We start from the raw sequence: 23,651 nt of genomic DNA on the forward strand, positions 1-23,651 counted from the left end.
AAGATTGGTCGCACGTCCGCCGAGAACAAGCTTTGTCAAGAAAGACTGACCTGTGGCGAACAGCCGACCGACACCCGCTCTGCTACATCTGCAAGGAAGCCAACCACATCTATCGTGGATGCTCCTACTGCCGACTTGGGCTGCGATGGGTTCGACCTGGACGACCACGCCCGAGGTACGGCGAACACCCTCACAACATCGAAGAGTACCTCCGATGTTAGCCATCCTCACCTCTCTCTGTTGTGAATCCACCGCCTCTCTGTTGTGAATCCCGCTCACCATCACCAAGACGTTCAGCGTGTCCAGTGCCACGACCCCGACGACAGAGCCTGTATCCCAGGGACTCCGGGGCAGGGGGGGTCCAGATTCCCCCCAAGATTTCTCAGGACGGGGCTGAGGCCCCCCCTCCGACTTCGAAGAAACGCAAAGCTGTTTATTCATCTATTGTAATTACTCCAGTCAGCGAGGCGGCAGAAGAGGCCGGATCAACGCCAAATAACCTTCTTCCGCTTTGCCCAACAAGGTGGACTGTCAGAATGAAGTCAATGAAAAGGTTCGCTGAAAACCTAGTTCAGGAGACACTGAACGAGCTGCTACAAACAGAATATTCGATTGCAGACAACAGCAGGGCCATTTTGAATGGTTATGGGAGGCTTCTGAAAATGTTTGAAACACTGCTAGGAATAAACATTTCTATAGCTATGTTCGGTCCATGCGAAGAGCCTGCGAGGGTACTGCAACGTTCAACGTTTTGCGCCGCAGGTATCAGAGGCAATGTCCTATCTGCGGTCTGATGTCGCGTTTGAAGAGTTGTGGGACTGCGCAAGCTCAACTGCAATGCGGCTAGTTTGAAGGACCTGCGCAGCGCAAAGCCAACAAAACCGCCAAAAAGGCTCAAAATGAGCAACAAACCTTCTTTACCAGTTGTACTCGATTGCAAGGCAGCGTTACGGAAGGAGTACTTGGAGGCTATAGACTGCATTCCGAGTGAAACTCAACGGCGGTTTGAATAGCCTGGTATGAAGCAGGCTAGTAAAACTAGAGAGCATTTTAACGCTGATGGGGGAAGACAGTTCACTACAGATGACCTGAAAAAGGCCCTAGGAGCTGCATGCATGTGATTTTGACCTGGCCCGACTCTGCGCAGTTTTTACTTTTGCCGACTCTTTTAAGCAACCTTGATTCCCTCACAATTGACTTCATATTGAGGACACTACAGGCAAAATCCGACGAAATTCGTGACCTCCTGGACCAAGTCGTAAAATATATGAAACTTCTTCATTCTGAGCCTGCATCTGTCGCTTCGGGGGAGCGCTCGTTTAGTGCCTTATGCCGCATTAAAATGCATCTATGCAGCCGCATGATTCAAGGGAGGCTAACATGCCTCCTCATTTTGTGCATTCAAAAAGGAAGAGTGTCGAGCTCAACCTGGACGACATCATCAAAAAATTTGTCTCCAGGACCGCCGAGCGATGGGCGACCTTTAGTCTTCTTCGAGACGATCAACGCACGTGGCTTTGGGGCCTACATGTGGATCTGTTTCCTTCAGCACGCTTTTGTGCACATTTTCACAATATGCGCATTAAGATGTCATTGTATATATGTAATTATCTTGGTTTACTTGTTCATTTCATAGTGCGGATGTCTTTTTGAATGAGCATTTCAAGAATAATAAACGTGATTCTCTGCAAACTCAGTTTTGCAATGCTGTGTATCCCCGTAGGAATTTTTAAATTGTCTGAAGCACTGTGCGTAAGTGTTTTTGCCATATTAGTGAGTTTTGGTGGATCGTACCTAAAAGCTTTGAGGGTCAGAATGCGCATGCGCAAAAAAGCAGTACAGTTGAACCTCAATTTAACGAAACCCGATTTAACGAACAAATTCGGATTCCCCGCGCAGCCTATCCCGAAGAATGTCTTTCTCGACTTTACGAAGTTCCCGATTTAACGAAATAATTAGGGGGTCCCGGCGACTTCGCTAAATCGAGGTTCAACTGTATTGCATTCTACGCGTGTGCATTTCTGACCCACAACTGTGTTGCGTACGAGCCATTAAAACTCCCTACTGTTGTTATAAAGCAGGAAGGAAAAGTGATTGCACATGCTAAGTAAGGAACTTCATGCAAATAATATTTGATATTTTAATAAACAGTAAGTAAAAATAAAATTACAGAAATTTGGCTGCAGCCCTTGTCTCCTATAATAAAATATGCAAAAACAAAATGCTTGACTTCAGCCCCCCCACTCAAAATCTACTTCCGGAGCCAGGAAAACTAGCTGCGGCAACGCCTGGAGGTGGTGTTGCCGAAGACGATTGAAGTCAAGAGCCTCCAAGAACGCAGGAGCACATCCACTCTTCCGAAGCCACGTATCGCAATGACGCTCCTGCAACAGTGCGCAACAACCTAAACGTTACTGAGGGCCACGACGCATCAGCACTTGTGGACACCGGAGCAGACTACACAGTTTTGAGTGGGAGACTCTCTCACCGCCTTCAAAAAGTGACGATGCTGTGGGATGGGTCACAGATACGAACCGCTCGAGGACACATCACGCCTGTCAAAAGATGAACTGCTTGCGTCAAAATTCACGGCGAGACGTGTCTTGTAAAATTCGTCGTTCTACAAGACTGTGCCAGAGACGTCATTCTCGGCATGGACTTTGTGTGAATACGGCGCCGTCATCGACCTTGGAGAGAACAGATTGACGTTGCGGACACCTGTTCCGCCTTCAGAAAAACCCCAAACAGCGTCAGCCACCGTCCGAGTATCTGCCGACCACGAAAACCTGCCGCCACAATCATGTTGTTGTACCCGTCGTAGCAGATTCAGCTATCTGCGGAGAAGTTGTTCTGGAAGGCAACATTCAATTGCTCCTGGGAAAACGAATAGGCATCACAGGAGAAATAACTGAACTTCAGGATGGGCGCACTGCGGTCCTCATGACGAACTTCCGACAAGAAACGCAACACCCCTTGAAAGATATCACTGTGGGCCATGTCGAGGAACTCCGGAACTAAGCCGAAATCACCGCAAGAACTGAAGAGTCCTCGTCACCTCAGCAAGACAGTATGTCTCCTGCACAGCTCGACATTGACCCGAGCTTCCAGACCCGAAACGACGGCGCTTGATTAACCTTCTCGCCGAATACCGGGATTGCTTTGCGACGTCGTCGAAGGTGAGCAAAACCACCACCGTTGAGAAGCACTGCATCATTACCGAGGATGACGTGCTCCCTGTGCATCGGTCACAATACCAAGTCTCCATAAACGAAAAGGGGGTCATTCAGGAGCAAGTACATGAAAATGCGGAACAACGATATAATCCAGCCTTCAAGCAATCCGTGGGCCTCATCAGTAGTACTGGTTAAGACGGAACGCTTTGGTTTTGCGGGGACTATCGGCAGCTGAACACAGTGACGAAGAGATATCTATCTACTTCCTTGCATCGACCAAATGCTAGACCGGCTGTGTCACTCGGTATTTTTCATCGATGGACTTGAAGAGCAGCTACTAGCAGATCGAAGTTGACAAACAGGACCGAGAGAAGATAGCCTTCGTCACGCCGGATGAACTGTAGGAGTTCAAGGTAATGCCCTTCGGACTATGCACGGCGCCAGCAACTTTCCAGCGTGTCATGGACACCGTACTGGCGAGACTGAAGTGGCAGACCTGTCTTGTCGGCCTCGACGACGTCATAGCGTTTTCAAGTTACTTCGACGTGCACTTGCGACGATTCCGAGCTGTTCTCCAAGCCATGCAGTCCGCCGGACTCGCACTCAAGCCGTCAGACTGTTCTTTCGCCTCTGACGAGTTGATGTTCCTAGGCCACATGGTTAGTAACATTGGCGTCTGCCCAGGCCCCAAGAAAACTCGTGCAGCCGCGGGATTTCCAGCACAGACAGACAAAAAGGCCATGCAAAGATTCTTTGGACTTTGTGCCTACTTTCGACATTTGTTTGGGATTTCGCAAGGATTTCTGCACCGCTCACAAACCTTACGAATGATGCCGAGATGTTTGAATGGGCCGAGGAGCAACAGCAGGCATTCGCAGGCTGAAGCGAATACTCTAGACTTCTCCTGTTCTTAGACCCTTTGAATAGGACGCAGAAACCAAGATTCACACAGAAGCTAGTAGTGCAGGACTCGGGGCGGTACTGGGTTAAGTGCAAGGAGGCACTTAACCCAGTACCCTTTGGTACTGGGTTGCCCTTTGGTGAACACTTTCAACTGATCTTACAAGATAAACCTCATTGGAGTTTTGTATGAAGCTGCAGTACTCTAGGTGTTGCAGGACCAAGGCTGTGAAAGGCACCTAAGTGTGTTATGGCCTGTTCTACTAGGCATGCGAAGTACAAAATTCAGCGTTCCACACGTTTTGGACAAAATTGTTGACATGCTGTGAGAAGAAATGTAGCTGAATGTTTATTGCAGACCTTCTCAATGTTGTTCTGCAAACCCTCGTGGTTTCTGGGGTCACCTGATAAGCGGCACCAACATCCGGTTGTCCGTAACAGCAGTGGAGTCGATTGCAGAGAGGCATTATTATGATTAATAAATATGTTGAGAACAATTGGACTGGGCACACTGTCACACGGAACTGTCCAGCACTTGGGCCACTGGAAATGGTTCCATGGTATGTACTGCACTCTGAGCGACTCAACTTCAAGAGTTCTAGTATGCACACATTTAATTCGCGTTAATGAGCACCAGTGGCTCGCTGTGCAAGCCGTAGGACTCAGCTTTCACGAAAGGCGGGCCAGAACTCGCAGCATAACAGCACCTTGCCATGCTTGTGGGAGGTTCAGGTTACGGCGTCGCCAAAAGGGTAATCGGAAAGGTACCAGGACCAGCACAGCTCTACACTTCTTAGAACGATCCTTTTTGTAAGCAGTGTTCTCCACTGTATCAATCGACAAGGTGACCGCCATAAACCGAATCGTGCATCCACGTTTTACGTACCGCTAGAACCGTCGTGGGATGAGTCTCGAGAGTGAGTAAAGGTGCATCAGCTTATTCGGGACCAAGTGCCCATTTTGAGAATTACACTGAGAGTTGAAGCAACACAGAAGGCTCGCGTCTCGCAGCGTCACCTGTAGAATGACCGTTCGGAGCGTCGGGACACCGTGAAGGTAACACCATTCACATCGAAGAGCTCACCACTGAAGGGGGGTTACCGAGTTTTTAAGAGCCACTAATCGTAGTAATCGCATTCCAAAGACGCCGGGTTGTCGTAGATTGTCTTTCACCAGCTAGGTCATGTAGGGCTGAGGCCAAGGCAGGGGGATCCGACGCCGGAAACGTGCAGGAACCAAGCAGACGACGTGAGGCTCGCGGAGTCCGAGCCACGATCCGAGAAGCCCTAGTTGCAGCCTTGCCTCCGAGAAGACTGGATATTCTTTCCGGCGGGCACACAATACTTAGACAGCACGCCTGCGGCTGATGCGGATCGCAAGAGGTGGATAACACGACGATCAGTGAACAGCCAATAGGTCCAGCACGGCACAGAGCACAAACAGAGACAGCTGTCGCCGCCATGTTAAAATAAAACGAGGCTGAGCCAGGCCAAGCTTTAGTTTAGTACACGCATACTTTATTACAAATAAATATATAAATGTTGAAACAGTTTTTATTTATGTTTAAAATTTGTAATGTAAGTCGATTAAAGCAGGAACATTTACGTTGCGTCAAATGAGTTTCGTCGTAACACCTGTCGTCAAACCAGCGAACGTCGCCGCATCGCCATCGCCATCGTCACCAAAATCAAAAACAAACTGAGCTGCAAACTCTCGGGCCACCGTATTTCGGGCGGTTTCAGGCCTTTAGGCTTACGGAAAAACATCGAAGAACGTTCTTGAAGAAACAAAGTGTCCCAGGTGCCGGCGTGCCCATAGAGCCAGCCGTGGGTTTCAGTCTACTTGGTGAGTACTTTTCCAGCCCTTTCTTTTCGGAGCGTGTATGGCGTGTTCTTGTGTGTGCAGGCAGCGTGAAAGCGGACGTGTGCGGTTCCTTGTCGCACACATTCTTTGCGCATTGGATGGCCCTCAAGCTTTTTCCAAGGAAGTACCGGAACCGACCTGCCACTGAGCGAGCAGTCAAATGGCGGGAACGGACCCAGAGGCAAGTTCCCACGGGGGCGTGGGGCGCCGAGCGAGGCGCTTGGTGAGTGATCGGGGAGCTTTATCTCTTAGATCGGTGTTCAAGGCTTGAGTCCTGCAAATCGGGTGGCGGCTTGGTACCACCTAGCTAGGCGGTGTGTTTTGCGGAACCCATGACTGCTGAAGGTACCAGTTTGCGTCCTAGCGCTCGTATTTGCACCCCGTTTGTTTCCACTGTGGGAGGTCGGGATCCAAGTTCGATTTTCGTCCTGGGAAACTACTCGAAATATTGCTTGACCTGCGCCTTTGGAAGTACCGTCTGTATTGGTGACGTTGCTTGCGAAGAGAATAAGGAGTTATTTTTCGACTGTGGCACGGACTTTTTATACAAAGTGCTGTATATGTAGCGCTCATTTACTAACCCTCTGGCAATACTTTATTGTGAAGGTCGGGAGAAAAAAAACGCGCATTGAGTAGTGCCAAAGAAAACAGAAAAAAAAGGTGTTCCAAACAACTTGAGGAGACCATGAGCTGATTTTCAAGCTACTGCCTCCTCAGTTCATAAGCAAAGTAAGAAATCACGTGGTCTTATTTCACTGGAACCCAAAGTTTTCGCAGCAGTCTGAGAGTCAGCGAGAACAAAGCCTTTGATAAAATTCACGCTTTACATTTTTGCAAGCACCAACAGCCAAAAAGTATAAATTACGTGTAAGCGATTGAGCGAGCGAAGAGACAAGCAATGGCAACCATTTTGCTATCACTCAGTCAGTCTCGCGACAAGGTAATCGCTTGAAAGCGACGGGAGCAAGCAGTCAAGTAATTGAGCGACATTTTCTAGAAATCCAAAAACCGAGCTACAGTGACAAGTCTCAGTTGCTCGTCTCGTTGCTTGCTAAACCGCTTACATGCGTTTCAGCCTTTATTGTGCGAATGCGAGAGAGACGTGCCATGAGTGAGTGCTGTGTTGCCAATCATTTCATTTAATTTATTTTCACCTTAAGGGCATGGTCAGGATTCGTGCAGTGTGCAACTCGTGCACTGGCACTTACGTGCCATTGTTATACAAATAAAGACAAACAAGAAAAGGAAGCTCATTATTCATACACAGTGGCAATAAAATACTTTTAACAAGAAAAATGAATCCGTAAGCTTGCTAGAAATACTTCTGGGATTACGATGGTGGATGGTAGGCTGTTCCAGTTGCAGATGGCTTGAGAAAGGAAAGACTGATTGAATGCGTTTGTGGAACTGGAAATACAAGATGATGTTCATTCCGGAGGTGGTGATAAAGAGTTCTTGAGGTCGGGGCAATGATAGTCGACTTTATGAAGGAGGCAGAGGCGAGATAGCTTTATGCCGAGCTGCAAAGAATTCACTTCTAAGTACCTCTCCTTTCAGGGCTATATTGCCATTTGCTTACAAGTGCTGCATGGGCCTCGTGCACTGGCACTTACACGCCAGTTCCAAAACTAACACAAACACATCAGGGGGTTTTAGGCGGGTTAGCCATCCTACAAAATGGTGCTGCTCAGTTAATTTATATCAAGTTCAAAATGAACAGCACTCTTCATTGATGGCTGATTCATACGACGAACTGATCCATACAAAGGAGCACACTCACAAACGACAGGCAGGACGTACCAAACATGTTCGCGGCCCCACACTGCTGAGAAGCTCTAACATGGTGCGATCACACTGTGACACAGTTGTCACAAATCGAAATCAACATTTTCTACTTTAAAAAAAGAACTCTGCGCCACTGTTACGTGCAGAGGGAGACTTAACACAATGATAGGCTTAGTGCGAAGCACCATTAGCTTTACTAAACAAAGTCATGATAAAAACACAAGCGTAGTCCTACTCGAGGAGACTTTGGCGTAGAAGCGACGAAGTCCTGGGCTCGCCACGGGGCATTTGGAGGCGCCTTCACTCACTCCGTGCTTGCGCCTTCAATACACCACAGCCACAAGAAAGTAGGGGTGCCGCGAACTTTTGGCAAACCGGATTTTTAGGTCGAGCATTTGGGGTTCGACTGTGTCAAACCGGTTCGACAAACCTTCGAAACTTTTAACCAGATTTGACTTGTTCGACTTTGTGGACAGCGTGGCAAGACCATGATACAAGCATGTCTAGGTCTACAAAAATTGTGTTTCACTCAAAAGGTTATTTTAATTTTATAAACAGTTGCAAATAAAAGAAACTAACTCTAACTACTGAACAAGTTAATAACTTACTTTTTTGTACTGTATTAACTGGAATAACCAATAGGTGCTGCCCTTAATTCATCCCTTAGCCATCACCATCCAATCCGAAGCCAACTGGCCAGCATGTCGCGCGTGCGAACAGCAGTCGAACATTTTTCTAACTTTTCGCAAGAAGTTGGAAAAAGTCGAACCTGGTCAAACTCGAACGTCGGCTGGTTTGTGACACCCCTACAAGAAAGGTCTTGCTGGCTGAACGGTTCATTGGAGATGCAAAGCGCTTCCGTCGTTCTAGACACGATTTGACAGGAGCTTTTTGACGCAGATGAATACCAGAATCTGCACCGTGTCAGCCCGGCAAAGTTCCTCATACCAACTTTTTTGATACGAGAAATGGAATGAAAGAATGTTTTGTGGCAATAGTTGGGGTCATTTTGCTTTAAAAGTCTTACTTCCAATTTTCAGAAAGGCACAAGCATTGGAGACCAGCTGCCTCCACAATCATGCCCCCCTGCTTTCCTGGTAGTTGCTGTCGGTGAGTAACCTGAGCCTTTGGCTTTTCTACCTTTCTAATAGAAATGAATGGTTCTTCTACACGTGCTAAAGTGAGAAGTATGCTACTGCTATGTTTTTCAGTTTTGTAACCCTTTATTTCCTCAGACCAAAAATTTTTCTTCAGCTTGGTTCAGATGCCCAATACATTCATGGAATATTGTGTCCAGAAATTTCAATTGTGCATTGTGTGTATGTGTGGGGGGGGGGGGGGGGGGAGTTTACTTCGCTGGTCCATTTGGTAGACAGGACGTTGTGAGAAAGAGAAGTGTAGATAAAATACAAGTGCAAGTTTTATTATGAAAACCTTTTAATACGGGACTGATGAAAAAATTAGATTATGAAACAATATGATGTCCTGTCTTCCTTTTTCTTGTTACTTTCTGTAACCTAGTCTTGTGACTTAGAATCATATACTACTACATAAGATTCAATGACATGGAAGGTACTGCAGCTCCTTAAAACCTTAAAAAACACATGCAAAGGAAAAAAAACATTGTTTTTTTTTAAAACAGCCTTGATGGAAAAAGATTGCTTTAGAACAAATTTACAACGAAAAAATACAATTTTTAGAGCTATATTTATGGCGCAAAACGAATTTGTAGTTGGCGCCCGTGAGAGCCGTCGCTGGTCACGTGTTAGACCTGTGCACCGCCGCGCTGTGTCGCCGAAGCCGCGGAGACCCGCTGCCGCCGCATGCTGAGCACTGTGCGCTGCCGCTCCAATGCATTTCTCCACGGCGGCGCCGCCGTCGTCGTGCAAGTTTGTGTGCTCTGGGGTGCCGCCGCCGTCATCTTACCGGTGTACAGGTTTATCACGTCTGCTTGCGCTTTTTCAGGAGCTTCCTTTGGGCTCTAAAAGTAACTTATTAATCTTTGTTTTTTGTTGCACTTCAAACGAAGATGAATAAGTAACTTTTCGAGACCATACGAAGCATCCGAAAGAGTGCAAGTACCGTAGAATACTGTGCATCCGCCCACACCACACTAAGCGCCCATTCCCAAATTTGTAGGATCTGAGAAAATACTCAAAGTACATTTATATGTAAAATTGATGAGCGAAGAAGGGCCCATCCCCGATTTTTTCACGATTATCTCCAAAGTTTGAGTGGGCGCTTGCTCGGTATTTTACGGTACCATGTGACAAATAGCGGCCAATCACGTGATAAATAAGGGCCACTTCTCCGCGGTGCCCGCGGGCGCCAACTACAAATTCGTTTAGTGCCGTAAATATAGCTCTAAAAATTTTTCTTTTTCGTTGTAAATTTGTTTTATGACTTCCTTTTCCTAATCCGGCTGTTTAAAAAAAAAAGTTTGCTTTCTTTGCATGTGTCCTTTAACTGTTTTAAGCAAGCCTAGCTCTTCCACCTAGAGCCGTTCCCTAGGCATTTAGGAGGAATGTAGCACGTCCACGCATTCTACCTTGCCCCTTGGCTGTTTTGGACGTCCCAGGCCCGCTCCGAGCTTATTTTGCGGTGCTGCTGAGAGATGGCAGCACGCATATTTTTATTGTACACGTTTTTAAGGATGGCGACCGATTGTGGAGTCATGTGCGGCCCAAGCCGCACAAGCTTTAGAAAAGGGAAAAAAAAAAAAAAAAAATTTAGGATGAAAAACTGTAAAACAAAAACCGGTTAGGTGGTTAAGGTGAATATTGTGCGACATCATTATGCAGTTTCCTTGTTTCTTCGAGAATATCTAATTGGATACGAAACACATTTTCATGACGTGCAGGCAACGTCAAGAAAAATGTTAAGTGATTGCAGACTCCGCAGTCCATCTATGGCTGATTTACACGACGTGCTAATCCGCGGATGGGTTTATCAAGTGACAAGACGTCCATGGAACGTTAGTCCCCCAAGCGCATCCACACTAAGGAGACGAGCAGGCGACAGCGAGGACATACTATACCTATTCGCAGCCTTGCAATTTTGCGAAACGCCTACATCGCAGTGTGGCACTGTTTTCCAAGAGCAGAAGTGATGTTTGCGACTAGGATCACGGTGCTATCATGAAAAGGAATCGTTGTGTGCCGCTGTTACATACCAAGTGGGCTAAAACATAGTGGCAGGCTTAGAGCGAAGTGTCACTTACTTTACTAACGACATGACACAAGTATGATCCTGCTTCAGGAGGCTTCAGCATCATAGCGATGAAGTCCTGGGGTCGAGGAGAGGCATTTGGAAATACCTTTACACACTGCTCGCTTGTGCACCACTCTTCAGCACAAGCCATAAGAAAGGTCTTGCTGGATGGAAAACTGGGTGGATCTGCAGGAAAGATTGCAGCATGCTAGGCGAGTTTTGACAAGCTTTTTGACACCAACCCGGAGGAGTACCAGGACCTGTGGCGTGTCAGCTGGGCAAAGTTCTTGCAGCTTCTTTCACGCGTGGAGATTTAAGAGTGGCGCGACAAAGCAATGATCCACTCTCTTTGTTTGACTGATTTGAAAACAAAAATATTCGTGAGCTGTTGCTACTCTACCATAAAAACGCTTTTCGAGTAACTCACTTGCCAAAAATCTGCGATTAAGAAGGCACTCTGCCCTTTCAGTATGAGTGTCCGCGGACGAGGGACAAATCTCAGGAATAGCCTACATGATGGTAACTTGACAAATGGTGCACGGATGAAAATTGCAATTCGATGTATCATGTGAATTTGCCATTATTTGGCAATTATCCTAATATGATCAGTTGATCCTAATTAAGAAAGAACAATTGTTCTCTGAAACAATGTAATGAAAGGAGGTTTTTATAAATAATGCCTGTTCATAATGGAAAAGGCTTGGTGGATCAGAGACTTTCCATAGATCAGATATTACGAATTGCAGGCGTATGCTTAATTGAGAGAAGAGTAAAAGTACAGGCAAGGGTGGTGAATTGCATACATAACTAAACCTGAGACACCGGAAGAAGGACGCGAAAAAGAGAACATCAAACACAACACGTCTCAACCACAGCTGCATTTTTTTTTTACTTCTTAGTCGGTGGGTTGACTTTGGCCAGTGTGGGAACGTTGAGGGCAGTTCTTTTTTCCCCCTTGCTGACAATCTGGGGGTGTGACTTAGTGTGAGGGTTCTTGGCATTGACTGCGGTTTACCCCTATAAAATGGTGTGGTTTTAGAATTAACCTGCAGCTGTGTTCGAGACATTATGTGTGTCGTCCTCTTTTTTGTGTCCTCCTTTTTCCTTCTTCCGGTGTCTCAGATTTAGTTATATATGCTTAATCCATGCTCAAAGTGAAGACATGAGCTTGTGCTGGCATTGCCAACCTTGTGTGCATGGTCTATAGGAAGCGAGCAAGCCGGCCGTGTCGCGGCGGTCGCCTATTGTTCGCCGCGACCTAGCGGTAGCCGCCGCAGGAGCATCGGGGAGCAATGGCGACGAACAGCACGGCGGGCAGTGTCGCCGTCGTGATTACGAAGGAATTTAAGGCAGTTACGAATTCGGAAAGTTCCTTCGGTAGCCAGTGCCGTCGGCGCAGAATCATCGGGAAGTAATAGCAACCAACAGCACAGAGGACAGTGGGCGATTACGAATCCGGAAAGCTTCTTCGGTAGCCGGAGCAGAATCATCGGGGGGAAGCAATGGTGATGAGCAGCACAGCGGACAGTGTTCCCTCCCGGGGTGATTACGACGGGGTTTAAGGCGGTTACGAAATAGAAAGCTTCTTCCGTGGTACCAATATGAAGAAGGGAAAACTCCTTCGTGAATCTGGCCGCGTGTACGACGTGAAGGAGGTCCGTTTCGACGGACAAGTGGATGTCACGGAGCGCCGTACTCCGCTAACAAAATTAAGCGCGCCCCCAAAAAATGTAGTTGGCGTTGAGTGGACTGTGGTAATTATGTACGTTTATTTCTGGATCAGCTTGACAGTAACTGGGCGATTTTTTTCGCGCCGTTCCGCGATTCCCACTGTAGGCTGATGGAAACATCCAAGGGTAGGCTTAGGTGGGCGACCGCATTCCGCTTCTCGATTCCGGTGAAGTATTTGCAGCATACTTTAGAGTTAGCCGTCGGTGTCGATGCTGTTCCATCGTCGCTAGAATAGAAAAAAAGTTGATTGTATTATTCTTCAGCAGCTTAAACAAAGCGCGAACTGGAAGGTAAGAAACGCTACTAACCTGTATGGACGCACAAGTCGCACCCAGATCGCGCAGTACTCCGCCTCGTACAGCTTCGAAAGGACGATGTAGTACTACGTGCCGTGCGCGATCTTCGACGTACTGTTGCAGCCGACCACGCAGCAATTGTTGCGGCTTTCTTGGTGCGGAATAGCCATCTCGGAAATTACAGCGCTAACCCACTACAACGCACAACCAACGCAGCGACTGGCAGAAGCTCCCCGGTGCAATGGACCCGTTTGCCGCTAGGGGCGCCCTGGTCGGGGCTTGAATTAGATGCGCACGGTTCCTATGAAAAGTGCTTAATGACTGTGGTTAAGAGAGAGGAGTTTCTGCTTTCAAGAACAGCATGGGGTGAATGGAAAAGTGTTCTCACAAACAATGAATTCTCCGGGTTACCCACTCAGTCTAACCGAAGGATGTAGGATAAGCATTTTGAATTCTTTAGGATTTGCCAAGGGATAAAAAAAAATAAATGCACAGAAAAGTAGGGGGAGGAGAATGGCACAAACATTTTGGGGCTTGTGTTCTTACATTTGAATTTTTTGTGCAGGAAGCATTAAGGCCCGTTCACACTCTTGCAACCGAGTACGACCATGAGAGACGAGACCGGTTTTCAAGCCACTTGCAATCTCTTAGGACCAGCTGCGTTCTGGCGCATCCCGTCCTAAGAACTCGCAAAAGGCTTAAAAACCGGTCTGGTCTCTCTCGGTCTTACTCGGTCACAAGAGTGTGAACGGCACTTTACTGAAACAGCACTTCAGTCACGGGGGCAATAAGTCATTGCTAGTCAATACCTGATTCCACTGATGCATATCAGGCAAACACCTCTTAAAGGGCCCCTGAAAAAAAAAAAAGTTTTTTGAACAGTCTGATAAGGACACTCGTGCCAAAAAATAAATTTTATGCGAAAATAATTAATTTTTTAGAGCAATATTGACGGCAAGAGATTTATTTTAAATTCTGCGCGCAAAGTCCATGACGTCCCGGAATGGTCATTCGCTCTCGCCACCTCAACACGAAGGCGAAGCTGATCTCCCTCTCCTCTACTCGCTCAAAGTGCCCAGAGGAAACAGGTGGAAGGGAGGTGACTACCGACTAAATTGCGTCTCGCGCCGTCAATATTGCTCTGACTAATTTTTTTTTCACGTAAAATTAATTATTTGACACGTGTGTCCCAAAAAGTCTGTTTAAAAAAAACATTTGTTTTTCTTTTCAGGGGCCCTTTACTGAAACAACTTTGCTCTCATTGTTCTAATTTAACACTATTATGGGAAATGACTTTCAGGAAGCATGAACTGCAAAATTCGCTCGTGAAAAGGATTGGTAATTTTTAACAAGATGCTTTGTCTCTTCCAGTTGTACCAAAAAGTGCATAAGGGGTGGACGTTACTTAACCATCATTTCAATCCTGGGGACATGGAGTCATTGCTAACCAGGGCCGGTCACTGCTAGCCAAAACAAGACTTCATAGGTGCATATCAGGTTAGTACTTTTTTCTGGTATTTATTTTTTTATTTTAACGAGACAACCTTGATATGCAGAACAGTAATTCTTTCAGAATATACATAGTTTCTAATTTCCAGAGAACTGAGCTTATCTTTCTGAAGTTCCAAATCAAAAGCACAGGCTGTAACCTATTTTTGCCAAACATCATGCAGTTTTGTTGGTTTGCTTTTCATAATGAACGATTCAACTCCGCTGGTGCAAGGTCATCGATAGATTTCTGGAACCATTAAACACAGATGGAGCACCTTATCTGGCGTGTGGCTTGTTAAAGGGATACTGAACCGAAATTTGAATTTCGCGAAATAAGGCTCTAGAGGCGTTGAACAGGACTCTACGAACTCCAAAACATTACTCGTACATCGATGTCTCAAACAGATCGCTGCACTTTTGGAAAAGAAGGGCACGATCAAGCGAGGTTTTTGACATCACTGTCCTCCGGGAGAATTTGAGAATGAGGGGAAGCGGCCTCGCTTCTCTCCTCCTCGCTTCGGTTCACCAGCTTGACACGGGACGTAGCGAGGAGGAGACGGAATGAGAATCGTGACGTGCCTTGTCTCGTCGGCCTCCTCGGCCGGGCACTTCTTTTCTAAAAATATGGCGATCCGTTAGAGATATCGCTGTATGAGTGATGTTCTTGGGTTTTGCAACGTCCCGCCTATCTGTCCAGCCTTGTTTTGCGAGTTCGAAATTTCAGTTCAGTATCCCTTTAACCTCGAGGTGTATGTCCTATGCCTTCTTCCAGGTGCTGGGCATGTTGAGTTTGCGATCCTTTACCCTTACTCCGAGTGCAGCAACTGTACTCTGTGTTTCACGATAACTTGACGAGCTGTGGAGGCTGCGGCCTTCCCGACCCAATAAGAGCGTCGAAGCAAGGCACGTGACAGCAACCCCATGGTTGAGGTCGCTGTCGAATCGCTTGGTTGAGATTGCTGTCGAATCGTTTTTACGAATCGGCTACAATTGCTGAAAAAGTAGGTCCCGTAAACAATTCCGGTAAAGTGTAAACACATTGGAATCTATATGGAGATCCCACTGCATCGCGAAAATTAGAACCCGCGAATTATTTCAAAACTTCAGCTTCGACCTTAATTGCGAAATATGGAGCCCGCGAAAAATAAGTCTGCAGTAAGCACAAATAAAGTTATTTCCTTATGAATTCCAGGATTTTAGTGTTTCTGGCTTACATTTGTCTAGTCTAAACTAAAATTTTGTGCTTAATGGACTGCAGGGATGACTTACTTAACTAAACGTTCCTGTCCATGCATAGAATAATTTATTAATTATACTATACTAAGATTATGTGGCTACACTTCCATTAAAGGTGTAGGGAAACGAAATTTCAGCGCTCATTTCCTAGCTTTAATGTGTTGCATGTTGCACCCTAACCTCAAAATCACCAGTCTTCCGTAGAAAAGCACAAGAAAACTAATTTTAGAGCTAAATAAACGACTTTCAATGTGCACCTGGTGGATGCATTCTGTTATGATCGGCCACCCAGAGAGCAGGTTCGGCTTCCTGGCAGCGCCATCGACCTCCCATCGACTGACCAGAGTCTCGGGCTCGGCATTCTGGCGCCGCCGAACATGCTGACCGACGCGGCGTGGGTGGGGTGCAGCTTCTGAGCGACGCCGAGCGGGCCACCCGGCACAGCGGGAGCTGACCCCCCTGACACCCCGCTGAGAAACAGAGGCCCGCTTCCTCAGCCTTCGGACCGGGTGCTAACGAACAATGGAGACAAGTGGAGACGTTTGGGTCTCGGCGTATGATCGGGACAGCTGCCTGTTCCTGCGTTCTTCTGGGAAACGGGACGAGAGGGGTGCTTGGACCGGGTTGTGACCACGTGGGAGGTCTGCGTCCCGGGAGACTGCAGAGACGTCCCGTGGTGACGAAAGTTGTATGCTATGTAAGTTGACGAAAGTTGTATGTTATGTATTTTCCGTCATGCGGTGATGTATTGCCTTGATAAATGTTTGTGATTGTTTTCAAAATGTGAAAGTTGCAGAAGGTAGATGATTTTAAATATTAGGTCAGTCATAAAATTTAAGTCAATAGACCCTTTTCCAACGTCAGTGCGAACGCCTGTCCGCCATTGCTTGCTCTCATACTCTGAGCATATACTGAAAGCGAGCCCTGCGTCAGCGTTCAGCGAGAACTCGGATCCAGTCACGCACTTCGTGAGCAAGCAGTACTGACAGCCATTGTTGCTTGATAGACTTTTGAAAAGGGTTTACTGACTAGATAGATATTGTACAAACTATTTTACGAGAACATGTAATGTGACTGTCGGTTTTGTTTACATTACTTTCAGATGCCCGTCGGAGGTGCGTCAGCCTGTGACCAACTGGGAAAGCAGATGCAGCTCGCCTCAAAGAATTGCCTCATTAGCATGCACGAGCTACTTCAAAGTCTGAGACTGGAGGACAAATAAACGAGCCTGCGGGTGGAATGCATGTTCACAATTTCTCGAAGTTCGAGCATTTCTCTGTGCATGCACTTTCTGCTATCTTGCATAGGCTTTAAAAGGAAAGTGTTTCCCTGCTGAACTTCATGTTTCACTGATGAGTGAACCATGTGGTTAATACGATCGATATACACCAATACGCGGCTCTGACGTCACGTTGCTACGGTGGCGCTGCTACTGTTAGGGCGCATGTGCAGACGCTTTACGTCACGTGAATGTCGTTCTTGTGCACACGCAGTGCTTGCACCTCGTGTAGAAACTGAATTTGTTCACACCTTGTGAAAGCTTGTTGGTAAATAGTGCGTTGGCCTATAGATCATATCAACGATTTAAACTGCATGAACAATATCATCCATAACAACCATAGGCCATACAAACCATATGGACCATACAAACCGTACCAACCCGTATCAACCATATGACCCATACCAACCGTATGAACCATATGACCAGTACCAACCGTATGACCCATACGAACCATATGACCCGTACCAACCATATGACCCGTACCAACCGTATGACCCATACCAACCGTATGACCCGTATCCCATAACGCTATATGAAGACCCGTATGGAAAATTCATATGGTTTTTTTCAGTAGGGAATAAAGCTGAATATTGATAAGTGCTCAATTAGATTAAAAGATAAGACACCAGCAGCCTCCGTATGACAGTTTGCATTACATAGATCAATTAGCGTTTCGGTTTCTGATGTTATTCGAGTTGGCACTAAAATTATATTATCACATCCGTATGTCTGAACAATATCAAAATATTCAAAAGATCCACTCACAGGTGAGGTCAGGTCGATATTGAAGTCGCCTATTAAGACTAAGGAGAGGTTAAATGAAGTAGCCTACTCCATAGTTTCCTCGACAAACCCCCCAAAGAAAACTTCGTTGTTGACCCGGAACAAGGTTTGTAGGTGGCAACTACTATCAAAGAACAACATTTAGCCACTACTGCTTCATAGTCAACATTGACTTTTGATAGTTTAAACAATACTTCACAGTTAGAAACAGGCTGCAATCTATAGTCGGTGACAGGTCAAGAACGAAGTGGAAGTTCCTCCCACCCCTTTCCACTTCAGCCAAGCAAACGGTGGAATGGAAATCGCCTCCTCTCCGCCGTTCGTTCCACTAAAGTGGAAAGGGGTGGGAGGAGCTTCCACTTCGTTCTTGACCTGCCACCGACTATAGGCACATTACCATAGCCTCCCATATACTGACAAAGCCTGGCAGATCGCCACGAGACACGGCCGCCGAAAGTGAAAAGGTAGAGTGGCAAACAAGAGTCATGTAACGGGCGCCCCTCTGCGGCGAGACGCCGAAACACACTTGTCCCGAGCGATGGAATGTCCGCTAGTGCTTCTCGCGTTCCTCGGGCTATCGCTTCTCTTCTCGTCGGGTTTGAAAACTATGTTTCGGTTCCTCGCCGCTGCAAAAGCCGTGCGCTGAATACCAGACTGCCCGAGAACGCTCTGGGCTACCAGATCCTCGTGCTCCAAATCTGCGACCTGGAATCCTCGCGCAAATCTGCGCACTAAAACACAAGCCATCTTTATTGATATTCAGAAAGCGTTCGACAAAGTGCCTCATCTCTGCCTCATGTTAAAGATCTTTTTGTTATCGAATGGATCTGAACTTTTATTCATAACCGTACACAAAGCGTTCATTATAACGATAAAAATTCTTCACATCAAAATGTCAAATCGGGTATGCCCCATGGGAACGGTGCTCGGTTCTTTGCTTTTTCTAATATATATAAATTACTTGCCAACATGTGTTCGGTCCACAATTAGGTTATATGCCGACGATTCCATAATCTATCGGAAAATAGAAAGGCTGGATGACTGTGCACTTTTGCAGGGCAACTTGACATGTCTCGAAACATGGTGTAAAGAGTGGCAAGTGAAAATAATGTTTCCAAAACAAAATTTCTCAACATTAATACCAAAGATACATCTACTTTGTTCAACTACATTATTTTCAATTCGTCTTTTGAAAATGCTCCAACATACAAATGTCTTGGGGTTCACTTCACCTGCAATCTTTCATGGGAGCCTCACATAAATTACATTACTGCAAAGGCTAACAAAACCCTCGGTTTCCTGAAGCAACACCTCTACCTTGCAACACGGGAAACTAAACTGATCGCATATTTATCTCTCATTCGACCCAAGCTTGACTATATATGCATCTGTCATCTGGAATCCGCATCAGTCATATTTAATCGATAAGTTAGAAGCCATACAAAACCGAGCTACTCGCTTCATACTTCGTAACTACACCCGCACAAGCATTACAGCTTCTCGCAGACTGTCGGAAAGTGTCACTGCTGATTGCCCTGTACCAGCTGTACTACCATTCGCCATCCGAAAAAGATAAGTATTGCAGTCTGCAGAGCCGCCATCTACATCTCCTCACGCACAGACAACGCACGGAAACTTCACGTCACCACTCCTAGGACTAACACTATACAAGTTTTCCGCGGGTTCCGGAAGAAATGTCCCCGTAAGAAACGTTGCCGGAAAAAAATATCCCCGGAAAAAAGTCCCCGGAAACTATGTCCCCGAAAAAAAAAGGCCCCAGGTGGAAGGTAGGAAAAAATGTCCCCAAAGGGTTCTCTATCACTTGGGTGGCGCCCTCCTATGGTTACCTCTCGTGACGTCATTACCCTGTGAATAACAAGTTCGATGGTGTTTGTAATTAGCGTGCCGGAAGCTTGAAATAACTGCGCTTTTAAACCAATACTGCCAACACCGTCAAAATCGCAGTCCTCACGCTCCTCTTATTTCCGTCGATGAGGAGTCCTTTGCTGACGTCAAAGATCAGCATTCGGCCAATCGTGGAGGCCCGACCACCGCGACCCTTTCGATCAGTCACGTCGCCAATAGAGTGTATCTTACACCGTGTACAGGACACTCCCCGAGAATGCGTAGAAAAAGTCAAATAACGAAGATCTGCGGAAACGCGCGTACGCCGGCAGCAGTACCGTCTTCGCATCGGCGACCCCGTCAACCGCGCCGCGTTCCGAGACGTGCCCTTCACGTGCTCTGGCGGCGAGAGAAGGGGGTGGGGAGAAAGAGGCGTCGCCAAATAAACCCCGCCACCAGGGCTCTTTTATGGCGCATTCGTCGTTCTCTCATGCAAATGAGAGTTTCCTGTATTCCCCTAGTAAAGTATTTGGTATACGGTTCAAAGTTCCTTGCAGATCACTAAAGGAAGCTGTCACTGAACACATCTATGTGTCGAAAAGCAGTCCAAATGTATGTATGTACGAGGCCTCTAACCCTGTGAGCTTTTTTGCTTTTAAAAAAATGCTAGGACTCTTCTTCTTTTGAGGACACAGGGGGGGAAGGGGAGCCCGCTCACCAGGGACCAGCGAGCCGCATTTCGACCCGCAAAGAACCGCATAAGGCTCGCGAATCGCAGTTTCGTCACTCTTGTTCGAGAGTCAACATAATCGTCATTCTCTAGTGTTCCCCGGAAGGTGATTATGCCTCATGTACGGTAATTACGTCCACTTAGTAATACATCAAAACGATTAGCGAAGAATCACTAGTGGAAAATTTTCTTTTCAACTATGCGTGCATGTCGGGGCGAAATGGGAAATACGGTTATCTGCGTCATTTTATGTCTTGGGCGTCTTGCGGCTTAGACGCTTTCTTTTGTATTCATCGCAGAAGAACGTTGACGGGTATGCTGGATCTGCCTGGTTCTCATTGTTTTAGTTGTTTATAAACTGGTTACGGCCGATCCGGGTTTCTTTTGTCGGAAGCCACAGATAAATATTTGATTTATTGACGTGGAAACTAAGTGATTTTGCACTACGGATTGATGCAAAAAGACGGGGGAGCATTAAGTGACCCTGCCCTTCGCCCAGCCACTTCGTTTATTGGCGAGCCTACGGAAATCACTTGCCCGAAAAATTCTATCGCTTTTAAAAGTTATTGTGTGGCACGTATGGTGTTTAAAGGAGGGTTTCAAGGCGCCATGGAACCGCTGCTGTGTGCCAGATGCCCTTCGGCGTGGCACGTCCAACACCCCAAAAGTTCTATTGGCTCTCGCAATGTCAGGCGTCATAAATGTGCTCCCTCACAGCATTTTCCCTGAGCACGGGAGCACTTTTCAGGCTGCTGCACATGACTTGCCAGTTTCCGCCTGGATGTTCGTCTCTGCTTGCGTTGCGCGCGCTTTAAGCAGCCGCAATGCCATCGACTTTTCTTTTTGTCGTTCACAAAAAAGGCAGGAAACAGATAACCGAGACTGCGATAACCTGTTAGAGCACACGGCCGTGCATACTTTCTACGCGCTGATTGGATGATGTCTCGGCTCCGTGCCAAGCTTCCATTGGACGCAGGATTTTGCAGTAATATTTCCAACCCAGAGATATTTTTTTTTTTTATGTGCGGTAGCTCGCGTCTGGCTGCGTTCTGTTTTCGGTGTATTTTCTTCTTTTTTTTTTTTTGTATTGGCGTTTGGTTTTGAGCAAAAGTTTTCACGTGTCCCGTCGTGGTCGGCTTGGTGGAGTGTTTGAGTCCTACCGAAGTCGCCGACAACTTCCAAGGGCTGCTGGCATTCAATTCAAAAGGACGAGACCATCCACAAACGCATGGGTAAGCCACGTGGTGGCGGTTCGGAACGACGGGCGCCTCAAACGAACGCTGCATGGGGATGACAAGATCAGAGTAAGTATCCGCGACGAACGTCCCTTTCATGTTCTTTGAAGCTTAGTTCAACTATACCGCAATGTGAAAGTCATGCCACGTCCGATTAAGCTGCGTTGCAGGACGACATGGTTAGACTGTACTTTTGCGAACACTATAAATATCTGGGGAAATTTTGTTTTTGAACAAACGTCCTTCTTTGCTTTAATAATTAGGTTCCCAATAGAAATAAAAGTTCGAATCCTAAAAATCCCTGGATTACACGTGATATTATACGCCTTAAACGTCAAATGAAACGGCAAAAAAAATAAACAAAAGGCAAATGCGCTAAAAATCAAATCAATATCAAGACTGAAAGAGGCAAAGCAAAAGTACTCGCATACTTTTGGTTACCCCACACTCTGTAAAAATTGCCCCTGAAAAGATTTGACGGTTTCTAAAAGGAAAGAAACGAATGAACACATCATTGAGAGTTACGTGGTTATTACTGACAGTGCAAAAATGGCAGATTGTTTCAATTTGTTCGTTCATTCGGTATTCACAACTGAGGAGCCACAACTTTTGAGTGAATTAACGCGGGATCACACCGAAACGAGTACGCCAGGCGTGGTAATAAGCCTGCCATTATTTTTTTTTTCAGAGTTACTTTGTCTTGGTGCGAAAAAAGTCGGTAGGTTTGGATAAGGTACCAAATGAATTCGTAAAGCGATTTGCAGAGTGACTGCCCCATCATCCTGAGATCCTATCTGACAGGTCATTACAGGCAGTATCTTCCGCAAGGGCAGTTTTCTGCCCGTTTTTAAAGAGGAAACCCGTCTGAAGATAGAAATATGTATTTCCTTTGCTGGAGGAGCGCGGGATGTTTTACCCGCATCAGCACGGTTTTAGAACTGGTCTGTCGACCGTAACACAACTTTTAGAAATATTTCACGATTTTTCCCACACCGTAAACCTCAAAGAACACTGATGTCATCAGCATCGATTTTTGGAAAGCATTTATACCCCACAAAAAAAAAAAAAAAGTTCGTAAGAAAATAAATCTGTCGTAACGCCGTGAATTAGATTGAGGCTTATATATCAAATTAAAGCCAGAGTGGAAATTGAGGGAAGCACATCTGCTCTTTTACGCGCATCATCATCAGGAATCACTCAGGGCTTTATCTTGGGGCCATTGCTGTTTTGAATATACGTCAGTATCCAGAAACCAAGAAAACTAAAGCTATTTACTGATGACCGCCTTCTTTGCTCGCCAACAGACAACGTGAGTTGTCTGTTGGACAGGAATTTGGAAATGGAAGGCACTTGAGCAAGGGGAGACAAATACAGAGAAATCTTCGTAAATCAGTATACATGCATATAAGAAAAAGAATGTCTTGCCATTTTGTTATAATATGGGAAATGTTAACTTAGTAATGTGTGCTGTTTCGAATCCCTCCACGTTACGATGTCCAATGGCGGGCCTATATTGATAACGTTTGCTCTTCTGCATATCGGAGTCCGTGCTTCATAAGACGGAGATTAAAAACTGTGACTAGTGACGCCACAGTGACAGCTTGTAAATCAATGATACGCCTTATTTTGGAGCACAGCCTCCAGGTTCTTTTAACAATATCGCACGAACGCCGACCGGCCGCAGACAAGCGCCTTATAGCGGCTTCAAACAGCAGGTCAGCGAGACGCTAGGAAGTGTGGCAGAAGGCGCACGCCTAGCCTCGCTGACTTGCTGTTTCACAACTCGATAAGGCGCTGATCTACCGGCCGGTCGGCGTTCTGGCGATATTGTTAAAACATTTTGAGACTGCTGTACGCATTTGCAGTCTAGAGTCCTAAGGTGAAAAATATTTGCAAAGAAAAATTAGAAGTTTAAAGGTTGACTATTCGTTTTGTGCTCTCCAAGAATTGGCGAACACGTCTGTGACTAAAATTCTAAACCAGCGTTGTCTTCCGTTACTGGATACTAGAAGGAAAGTTGTCTACTATCGAGACCGGTTATAACCAAATAGCAGCTACAGCGGAGCGATCACGATTTCCCATTTTAGGGGC

General features: G+C 46.3%; 1 long non-coding RNA gene across 1 annotated transcript; it reads left to right on the top strand.

Annotated features, from left to right (window-relative positions):
* Positions 1–8,761: 8,761 nt before the first annotated feature.
* LOC115321490 lies at positions 8,762–16,938 on the top strand. The gene is made up of 4 exons (XR_005718152.3): positions 8,762–8,831; positions 14,330–14,455; positions 15,978–16,382; positions 16,788–16,938. It is a non-coding gene; the product is annotated as an uncharacterized LOC115321490 (long non-coding RNA).
* The last annotated feature ends 6,713 nt before the right edge of the window (positions 16,939–23,651 follow it).

This window comes from Ixodes scapularis, unplaced genomic scaffold, assembly GCF_016920785.2.
Source record: "Ixodes scapularis isolate PalLabHiFi unplaced genomic scaffold, ASM1692078v2 ptg001274l_1___fragment_3__unscaffolded, whole genome shotgun sequence".
Taxonomy (NCBI): Eukaryota; Metazoa; Arthropoda; class Arachnida; order Ixodida; family Ixodidae; genus Ixodes; species Ixodes scapularis.